The 10,339-nt window shown below is 40.4% G+C and overlaps 1 pseudogene; it reads left to right on the forward strand.

Annotated features, from left to right (window-relative positions):
* Nucleotides 1–9,032: 9,032 nt before the first annotated feature.
* LOC103267181 lies at nucleotides 9,033–9,882 on the forward strand (annotated as a pseudogene).
* The last annotated feature ends 457 nt before the right edge of the window (nucleotides 9,883–10,339 follow it).

Here is a 10,339-nt window from a genome sequence, read left to right on the forward strand (position 1 = left end):
GTTTACTCCCTGAAATAAAATGTGGTTAGCAAAGGGGAGAGAATGGAGAAGATAGTGGGTTGAAGAGGGGAGTGGAGAGATAGAGGAGTAAGGGGGGAAACAAATGAGTGTGCCAACGAATAGAGAGAGTGGCCTATACTGAAACAGATAAAAACAATAGACCACAGCTACAGACGAACCAACTCTCATACAAGAAAATAAAAAATAAAAATAGAACATATAGTGATGCTAACATACAAGCTAACCAACCATCTTGTTAGTGTGCTGTTCCTCTATACAAAGATATGGTTTACAGAGAGAAGAAAAGAGAAGAAAAGGAAAAGGAAAAAAGAAAAAAGGGAACAATACAGTAGGAATAGAATTAAGTCATTAATCTAATAGAATCAATGAAGCACACTCTGAGACATTTCATTTAAGTCCAATGTCCTTTCAGGTCTGATTTCTAGTTTTCTTTTCAAGCTGGTAAATTAGTTTGCAGTTAGGGTCAGTTGCCCCTGATCTGCTGTGAAGGACAGTTCAGATTAACCTCCGTTCAGCAGTTTGGTCTATGTCTTTATCAAGCTTGTTTCTCCCGTTTTGGTGTTGTTACCTTGAATCGCCAGCAGGTGGTGCTATCGCAGCTGCTCACCCCAGAGGGGGTGGGGCCGGACAGGAACAAGATGGCTGCCTGCCTCCGAGCAGGCAACAGGAACCCCACGCTGGGCGGGCAGGATAGTCTCGGACGCAGGAAAGGTGGCAGCGATCCCAGCAGATCTTCCCTGAAGGGGTTTGGTGTGGATCACCTCGGGCCCGGGTGGTGTGATGTGCTACCCATCACAGAGGCCGTGGCGGCAATGGCAGCGGCAGTGGGACAAGGGGCTGTGGCGGTGGCAGTGGCAGCAGGACTGTTTGCACTGCAGTAACTGTCCAGTCGTTGCGATGTCCCAGTGGTGGCAACAGCCAAGCTTTGTCTGAAGAGCAGGTTGCGATGCTGGGGTCCCCAGCCCCCCAAGGCCAGAGTCAGAGACCCACTGCAGATCTCCCTTGCAGAGGGCTTCAGACACTGGGTTGCCCCGTCACCATCTTGCCGCCGGACCACTTGGATTTATTTTCAAATTGAAGTCCCAGTGAGCTATCACCTCACATGTTAGGATGGCTATTATCAAAAAGACAAAAGAAAATAAGTGTTAAGATGTGGAGAAAAGGGAACCCTTGTATACTGCTGGTGGGACTGTAAATTAGTGCAACCATTATGGAATACAGTATTAAGGTTTCAGAAAGAATTAAAAATAGAACATATGACCCAACAATCCCTCTCCTGGGTATATAGCCAAAGGAAAGGAAATAAGCACCTTATAAAGATATCTTCACTCCCAGGTTCATTGCAGTATTGTTTACAATTGCCAAGACATAAAAACAACCTAGAGGTCGGGAAGATGGCAGCTGAGCCAGTAGGACTATGCAAGTCCCCATGTGAGTGAGTGAATGTATGGAACATTTTGTGTATGTGCTGGTGAGTGAGTGGGTGTGTGAATGGCTGACTGAGTGAGGGCTAGGGAGCTAGTGTCCAGGGTTCACCTGGTGCAGTAACTGGTGCCACAGATACTGGGCTTGGACCCTAGTGACTCCCAGGATGCAGAAGCCGAGTGCCATTTTCTTTTTCTTTTCTTTTCTTTTTCTCTTTTTTTTAAATCAACAAACCCTCCCTGGGAAGAAAATCCTGGGAGAGACTGTCTAAGTGGGGGCTTGTGAGCAAGTGGCCAGGACCCAGGTGCAACAACAGGTGCTGCAGCTTCTCTGTTTTGTTCATGGCTTTTCCCAGGTCACAAGAGATGAGCACAATTTTTTTAAGGGGACAAAAGCTGCAGGGAGAAAATATTGCCCCAGGCTCTCCCTCACTGGTGCAGCAGAAGAGAGACTGCCGGCACCTGGTTTTGCCTCACCACTTCAGTGCCTGGCAGGGCACTGGGAGCAGGGGCTATGGAAGGAGCCCAGAGGCAAAGTCCCACAGAAGAGGACAAAAGAGGCACCCAACACCATCTTGAAGACGGGGTAAGAAAGTGTTCCCACTTGCTCACCACGGAGCAACAGACCCGATCTCTGTGACTGGTGGATCAACTACTCAGGGATTGATCATGACCCAGAGGGAATATCCTGAGAGCACAAACTTCAGAGGGACCTGAGGAGTGCTGAGTCCCAGGCACCCCACCCCCTACCCTGATCCAGCAGCAGGACAAAGGGTGTGGCCAGAAAAGGACGAGGAAGAGTCCAAAGAGATCAATAGTGAGTCCGAGGATAACCCAAACCCCCTCCACCCCAGCAATCCTCTGAATGTCAGACCCACACAGCTGGGCCACAACTGAGAGTGACAAACCCAGGCGGAGCCTGGACATCAGTCGCAATAGGAGAACTCCATTCCAGGATAGCCTGCCTGGGGCACCCCAGTGGGAGCACATACTTGGGGAAGAGACAATCCCATACCTCCCCACTGGAGGAGATCTCCCTGACCATACGAGAGTGGGAGGGGAGGACTGCAGCCCCACTCATCCCCACTGCCGCTCCTCCTTCCCTGCTTCAGACACTGAGGAGAGAGTTAAAGAGGTGGATCTGCAAGAGAGACTTGATTAGAGGAACAATTACAGAGCCTGCCACAGAGGGCAGGTTTTTTTATTAATTTTCAATTTTTTTTTAATTTTTTTCAATATTTTTGACTGTTTGATAGTTTATCTATTTTTTAAATATTTTCTTTTGCACATGAATGTGTATGTGGGGTTTGATCTGCTCTCCCCCAAATATTTTTTCTTTTCTTTTTCTGTTTCTTTCTTCTTTTATTTGTCATTTTCTGTTTATGTGTGTATGTGAATAATTGAGGATTCCACTTTCAATTTTGTTGTTGTTGCTGTTGATTTGTTTTTGCTCTTTTGTTCTTCTGGGGGGTTTTTTATTTTTATTTCTTATAGTTTAAGGTGTGTGTCAATATATGTGTGAGGATTCAAGCTGAATTTCATTTCCCCCTGCTCTGGTCTTTCTGTTTTTCTTTATGCTAGGCATGCGTGTGTTAAGTATTCTTGGTTTTTTGTTGTTGTTTTTTCTTTTGTTTCACTTTATTGTTATTCCAGTTTGTTCTGGGGTGTGTGTGTATGTCTGTGTGTGTGTTCAATATTTTGAATTGGTTTCTACTTTGCATTGTCATATAGAGTGGTGGTTGGGAGTGGGTCTCAAGGAACACACACCACAATAAGTGAACATTGCAATTTGCAGGTAGTTTCTGAATCCTAGCACCTCATCCCCACCTTATTTAAATTTTAAAAACTACAAGAGACAGCAAAGCTTCCCATCCACCATCCTATTTCAAAATAAAACAAATCCAGAATCCAGATAAGGAAAAAATAGAGGACTGAGTAAACATCAGAAGGGAAAGCCTCTCCCACTGACACTGAATAACAGAAATAAAGAGAAAAAAAAGAGATCTGTACAAATGAGGAAAAACCAAAGGAAGACCTCAGGCAATTTCAAGTGTACCAAACACAAAACTCCTGAAAAATCAGACCTTGGTGCCCAAACAATGGAAGTCACCAACAACTGGCCCCAGAATACAACAGGGATTAGGGAATGGATGGAAAAAGTGTATATGACTCAAGAAAGACAAGATGCAACACTGAAAGAACTTGTAACAGAGATTTTGGCAATAAAAAATTTCATCGAGGAAATAAATAACAAGATGACAAGCATGGAAAGAAGAATTAATCTAGCTGAAGAAAAAAATCTCAGAACTTGAAGACCAGAACATAGAATTAACCCGATATGTAAAAAACATAGAAAGAAGACTCAGAAAGAAAGAACAATGCATACAAGAAATGGACAATTATATCAAGAGGCCAAACCTATGCCTGATTGGTTTCCCAGAAGAAGGAAGGGAAATGGACAACAACTTGGAACAAGTATTCCAGGAAGTAATCCATGAAAACTTTCCCCGTCTCACCAGACATGTGACCAGCCAAGCACAAGAGATACAGAGAACCTCCAAAAGACATCAACTGAGAAGAGCAACCCCTAGACACATAGTAATTTGCCTACACAAAACAGGCACAAAAGAATAAATCCTAAAGGCAGCAAGACAGAAAGGTCAGACTACCTACCAGGGCAAACCAATCAGAATAGCAGCAGATCTATCAGCAGAAACACTACAAGCAAGAAGGGATTGGAACCTTATATTCAAAGTCCTCAAAGGTAAATAATTTCAACCAAGAATTTCCTGTCCAGTCAAGCTCAGCTTCATCAGTGATGGAGAATTAAAATCCATCCCAGACATCCAATCCCTAAGAGATTATGTAGCTACCAGGCCAGCTCTAGAGGAGACACTTAAAAAGGTATTAAGCACAGAAGAAAGAAAATAAAGAATGACCACACACTACCCAAGAGAACAGCAGAGCACAGAAACAGCAGATAATACAGTGCGACAACAAACTTGAAAACACACACATACATTAACCCCAAAGCTAAAAGAAAACAAGCAAACAAAGAAAAAACATTATAATAGCCTCATGACAGCAATAAATAATCACATTTCAATAATCAGCCTGAATGTTAATGGACTAAATGTGCCACTGAAAAGACACAGATTGGCAAACTGGATAAGAAACCATGACCCAATTATTTGCTGCATCTAGGAGACTCACCTCACTACAAGGGATGCATGCAGACTCAAAGTTGAAGGATGGAAAATGAGTTCCCAGGCAAATGAATCACAAAAGAAGGCAGAAGTTGCAATCTTAATATCAGAAAAAGCAAACTTTAGCTATCAAAAATTTAAAAAGATGCAAATGGATACTATAAAATGATAAAAGGTTCAATACATCAAGAAGAAATATCCATCCTAAACATATATGTACCCAACACAGGAACACCAGCATTTACAAAGCAACTACTAAGTAAACTAAAAAAAGATAATGACTCTAACATTATTACATCAGGGAACTTGAATACCCTACTAACAGCCCTAGATAGATCATTGAGGCAAAAAATCAACAAGGAGATCCAGAACCTAAACTTGACACTTGACCAAATGGACTTAATAGATACCTACAGATTATTTCACCCAACAACTGCATAATATGCATTCTACTTGCCACCACATGGAATGTACTCCAAGATCGATCACATCCTTGGCCATAAATCAAGCATAAACAAATTCCATGAGGTTAAAATCTTGCCATGCACACTCTCAGACCACAATGGAATAAAACTAAATATCAACACCAACAAAATTTCCCAAAGTCCACAAAGACATGGACACAAAACAGCATGATGCTGAACAACTACTGGGTCAACACTGAAATCAAAGCAGAAATTAAAAGATCCCTGGAAACAAATGAAAATGAAGAAACATCTTACCAAAACCGGGATTCCATGAAAGCAGTTCTAAGAGGGGAATTTCTATCTCTACAAGCACAAATCAAGAAAATGAAAAGATCAGAAATTGAGAGCCTAACAAATCACCTAAGGGAGCTGGAAAGAGAAGATCACTAAAACCCCAACTTTAGCAGAAGAATCCAAATCACCAAAATACGAGCCCAAATATGGGACATAGAAGACAAAAATATCATAGAAAACAAAAGAAAAAGCTGGTTATTTGAAGGAATTAACAAGATTGATGAACCCATAGCCAGAATGACCAAGAAAAAGAGAGAAAAAGCCCAAATAAACACAATCAGAAATACAAAAGATTATCAGAGATTACTATGTACACCTATATGGAAACAAACTTGATAACCTAAATGAAATGGAGGACTTTCTGACATCACACAACTTCCCCAGGTTGAAACAAGAAGACATTAAGACACTAAAATAGACCAATAACAACCCAGGAAATTGACTCTGTCATACAAAAACTACCTACCAAAAAAGCCCTGGACCAGATGGCTTTCCAGCAGAATTCTACAAAGTGTAAAAGGAGGAACTGATAGTAATCCTTTTGAAAGTAATTCAGACAATTGAGAAAGATGAAATTCTCCCCAAATCATTTTGTGAAGCTAATATCACACTGATACCCAAACCAAGTAAAGATCCAACAACAACAACAAAAAAAACTACAAGCCAATATCCCTTATAAACATAGATGCAAAAATCCACAAAAAGATTCTAGCAAATCGGATCCAAAAACACATCTTAAAAATCATCCACTGTGACCAAGTAGGCTTCATTCCCAGGATGCAGGGCTGGTTCAACATTCGCAAGACCATAAATGTCATTAAATATATCAACAGTTGTAAAAACAAAAGCCACATGATTATATCATTAGATGCAAAAAAAGTTTTTGATCAAATCCAGCATCCTTTCTTGATGAAAACCCTCAAACTCCTAGGTATAGAAGGAACATACCTCAAAATAGTAAGTGCCAACTACAATAAATCTACAGCTAACATATTGCTCAATGGACAGAAACTGGAAACATTTCCCCTGAAAACTGGAACAAGACAAGGCTGCCCACTCTCACTCCTCTTGTTCAACACTGTGTTGGAAGTACTAGCTTGGGCAATTAGACAAGAGAAGGAAATCAGGGGTATCCAAATAGGAAAAGAGTGAGTCATGTTATCCCTCTTTGCTGATGATATGATCCTATACCTTGAAAATTCAAGAGAATCTGTCAAAAACCTGCTTGCATTGATAAAGGACTTTGGCAAAGTCTCAAGTTACAAAATAAATGTGCAAAAGACAGTCACATTCTGATACACCAACAACAATCAGGCAGAGATCCAAATTAAAAGCACAATCCCATTCACAATAGCCACACAAAAAAATGACATACCCTAGCATCTTCCTAAACAGAGAAATGAAAGACCTTTACAATGAAAACTACAAAACACTGCTCAAAGAAATCAAAGATGACACAAACAAATGGAAAAATATTCCATGCTCATGGATAGGAAGATCAACATTGTAAAGATGTCCATTCTACCAAATGCAATCTACAGATTCAACGCAATACCATTAAGTTACCAACATCATTCTTCTCAGACCTGGAAATGACAATAAATTCATATGGAAACATAAATGACCACAAATAGATAAAACAACCCTTAGCAAAAAAACAAAGCAGAAAGTATCACACACCCAGACTTTAAACTTTACTATAAGGCTGCAATAATCAAAACAGCCTGATATTGGTACAAGAACAGGCATATGGACCAATGGAATACAATAGAGATTCCAGAAGTGAAACCTCAATTTCTCAACCAACTCATCTTCAACAAAGCCTTCACTAACAACCGCTAGGTCTGAGGAGAACCTATTCAGTAAATGGTGCTGGAAAAACTGACCAACCACATGCAGAAGAATGAAACAGAACCCCTATCTATCACCAAACACAAAAATCAACCCCAAATGGATCAAAGACCTAAATGTAAAACCTCAAGCTATAAGAATCTTAGAAAACACAGGAGACATCCTTACAGAACTCAGAGTAGGCAACTAATTTCTGATCAAAACCCCAGATGTCCATGCCATAAAAGATAAGATAGACAAATGGGACCTCATTAAACTGAAACGCTTCTGCAAAGCAAAAGAAACCATCAAGAAGACAGCAGGTAGACAATACACAGAATGGGGAAAAAAAATTTGCCAACTGTATGTCAGCCAAAAGCCTAACATCCAGTATCTACAAGGAACTCAAATGTGCTGAAAGGAAAAAAACAAACAGCCCTGTTAAAAAGTGAGCAAAAGACATGAATAGACACTTCTCAAAAGAAGGCATATGGGCCACCAACAGACACATGAAAAAGTGCTCAGTCTCACTAATCACCAGAGAAATACAAATCAAAACCACATTGAGATACTACCTAACCCCTGTAAGAATGGTCATCATTAATAAAATAAACAACAGATGCTGGCAAGGATGCAGAGAAAAGGGAACACTTCTATACTGCTGGTGAGAATGCAAATTAGTTCAACCTCTATGGAAATCAGTGTGGCAACCTCTAAAAGAGTTAGAAATTGACCTTCCATATGACCCAGCAATCCCCCTACTGGGAATATACCTAGGGGAACTCAAACCATTCTACAAAGAAGATACCTGCACACACATGTTTATTGCAGCACTATTCACAATAGCAAAAACATGGAATCAACCGTTCTGCCCATCAAAACTGTACTGGATTTTAAAAATGTGGTACACATAAACAATGGAATATTATGCAGCCATAAAGGACAAACATATTGACTTCACAGCAATGTGGATGGATTTAGAGTCTATCATATTCAGTGATCTATCACAGATACAAAGAACAGAGTACCACATGTTCTGACTCATAAGCAGATCCTGAACATTTACCATAATACTATAAGAAAGGGATTGGCAGTAGTGGAAAACTTCCAGGATGAGGAGTGACACAACATCAATAAGGGAAACTGATCTCAAACCAGGTAAAGTGGGGACCAAAGGGAGGCCCAAACTTTACCTGCATGATGTCCACTTGTATACCTCATCCTGAATTGTATCCAATTTCTTTAAAATAAAATATTTTTAAAAAAGAAAACTTTTTCTGTGCAGCTCCAAGTAGTAGAACTAAAAAGTAGAAGTTACAAAGGGATAGATTACAGCTCAAGTTAAGATTGGTCATAAATGGGCAGAGATAGAAGGGGTAGCACTGAGTTCACCATCACAGGAGATCTTAAAGCACATTCTAGATGACTTTTTGGCAGACATGGTTTAAGGAGGAGATTCTAGCATCAGTTGAAGGTGTTGGACCAAAGCACTTTATGACATTCTTGTCCTGAAATTGCATGGTTTTATGAAAGGGAAGGATAGAGGGGACAATAGTGGGAGAGGCCACACTCCACAGGAAGATCATAAGAAAGATAACCAAAGTGCACAAGAAAGAAACAAACAGATGAAAGGAACAATGAGGAACAAGTAGGGTGCTGGCTCTGGAGGCCTCTGAGAGATATAAGTAGAGAATTGATAGCATGGGAGCTGCTAGAATCTCACTCATATTGTGCGAGACCTTCCCTTTGTTTCTTTCCCTTTCCTGAACTCACCAAATTCTTGAGTCAGGATGGCCTTACCTCCCTCTATGCCTGTTGGCACCTGCCGCATCTACCACAACCACCAGGTATCTAGCTCTTCAATTCAATTATCAAAGTATCAGTGGGTACCTGTGGCCAGCAGAAAGGACATTGTTGAGACAAGATGAAATGTACACAAGCTCTATTTCTCTTTCCTCTCTGCTTCCATCTCTGATACTTTTTACCTCCCTGGCTCACAGTTTTAGGCAGTCTGAGGACAAGGGGGCTAGTTTTTGAGACTAGTTTTATTTATTCTGGGAGCCAGGACCATGAAGCCACGGTGCAAGAGTGGCTCAACATAAGAACATCAACCAATATAATGTACCAGATCACTAAAATAAAGCAGAAAAAACACATGATCATCTCAATTAATATTTTCCTGATAAAATACTCAATAAAGTATGAATAGAAGGGATCATCATCAACATGTTAAAAGATATTTATTTTTAAAACCCACAGCTGGTACTTCTCTGGGTGGAAGCTTCTGAGCATGATATAGTAGAAGTACCTTCTCTTCCGATCTCTCTGATCTGGCAGCAGAAGCGAGATGAGAAAGGAACGTCATCATTAGGAAAGAGTCTCAATAAGACACACATGCTGTGCTGCCTCTGTGGCTCTAAGGCCTACCACCTTCAGAAGTTGATCTGTGGCCAATATGGCTACCCTGCCAAGCACAAGAGAATGTGTAACTGGAGTGCCAAGGCTAAGAGTTGAAATACCACTGGGACTGGTTGGATGAGGCACCTAAAAATTGTATACCGCAGATTCAGGCATGGATTCCATGAAGGAACAACACCTAAACCCAAGAGGGTAGCTGTTGTGGCATCCAGTTCATCTTAAGAATTTCAACAATTGGTCACACAATAAATATTCTTGTTTTTAAAACATTTTTTTAAAAATCCACAGCTAACATCATACTCAGTGGCTAAAAAAAAATTTAAAACTTTAATGTTTTTGCCCTAAGATCAGGCAAAAGGCACAGATCAAGAATGCCTACTGTCACTGTTGCTATTACGTATTGTGTTGGAAGTTCTATTCAGAATAATTAGGCAAGAAAAAGAAATAAAAGCATTCAAATTGAGAAAGAAGAAGTAAACCTATCTCTATTCATAGACTAAATTATTCTATATGAGGGGGACCCAAAATACCCAAAATGTATTTATAAAAAATTGTGCATTTACCCTTATATGTTTAAGTTTCAGTCATCATCAAAGAACTCTCCATTTGATGCAGGACACCTATTGAGACACTTTTTCCACTGCTCAAAACAGTTTTTGAACTCATCATTTTTGGACCA

This window comes from Carlito syrichta, unplaced genomic scaffold, assembly GCF_000164805.1.
Source record: "Carlito syrichta isolate Samal-C Ts95f unplaced genomic scaffold, Tarsius_syrichta-2.0.1 Scaffold308027, whole genome shotgun sequence".
In the NCBI taxonomy this organism is placed as follows: Eukaryota; Metazoa; Chordata; class Mammalia; order Primates; family Tarsiidae; genus Carlito; species Carlito syrichta.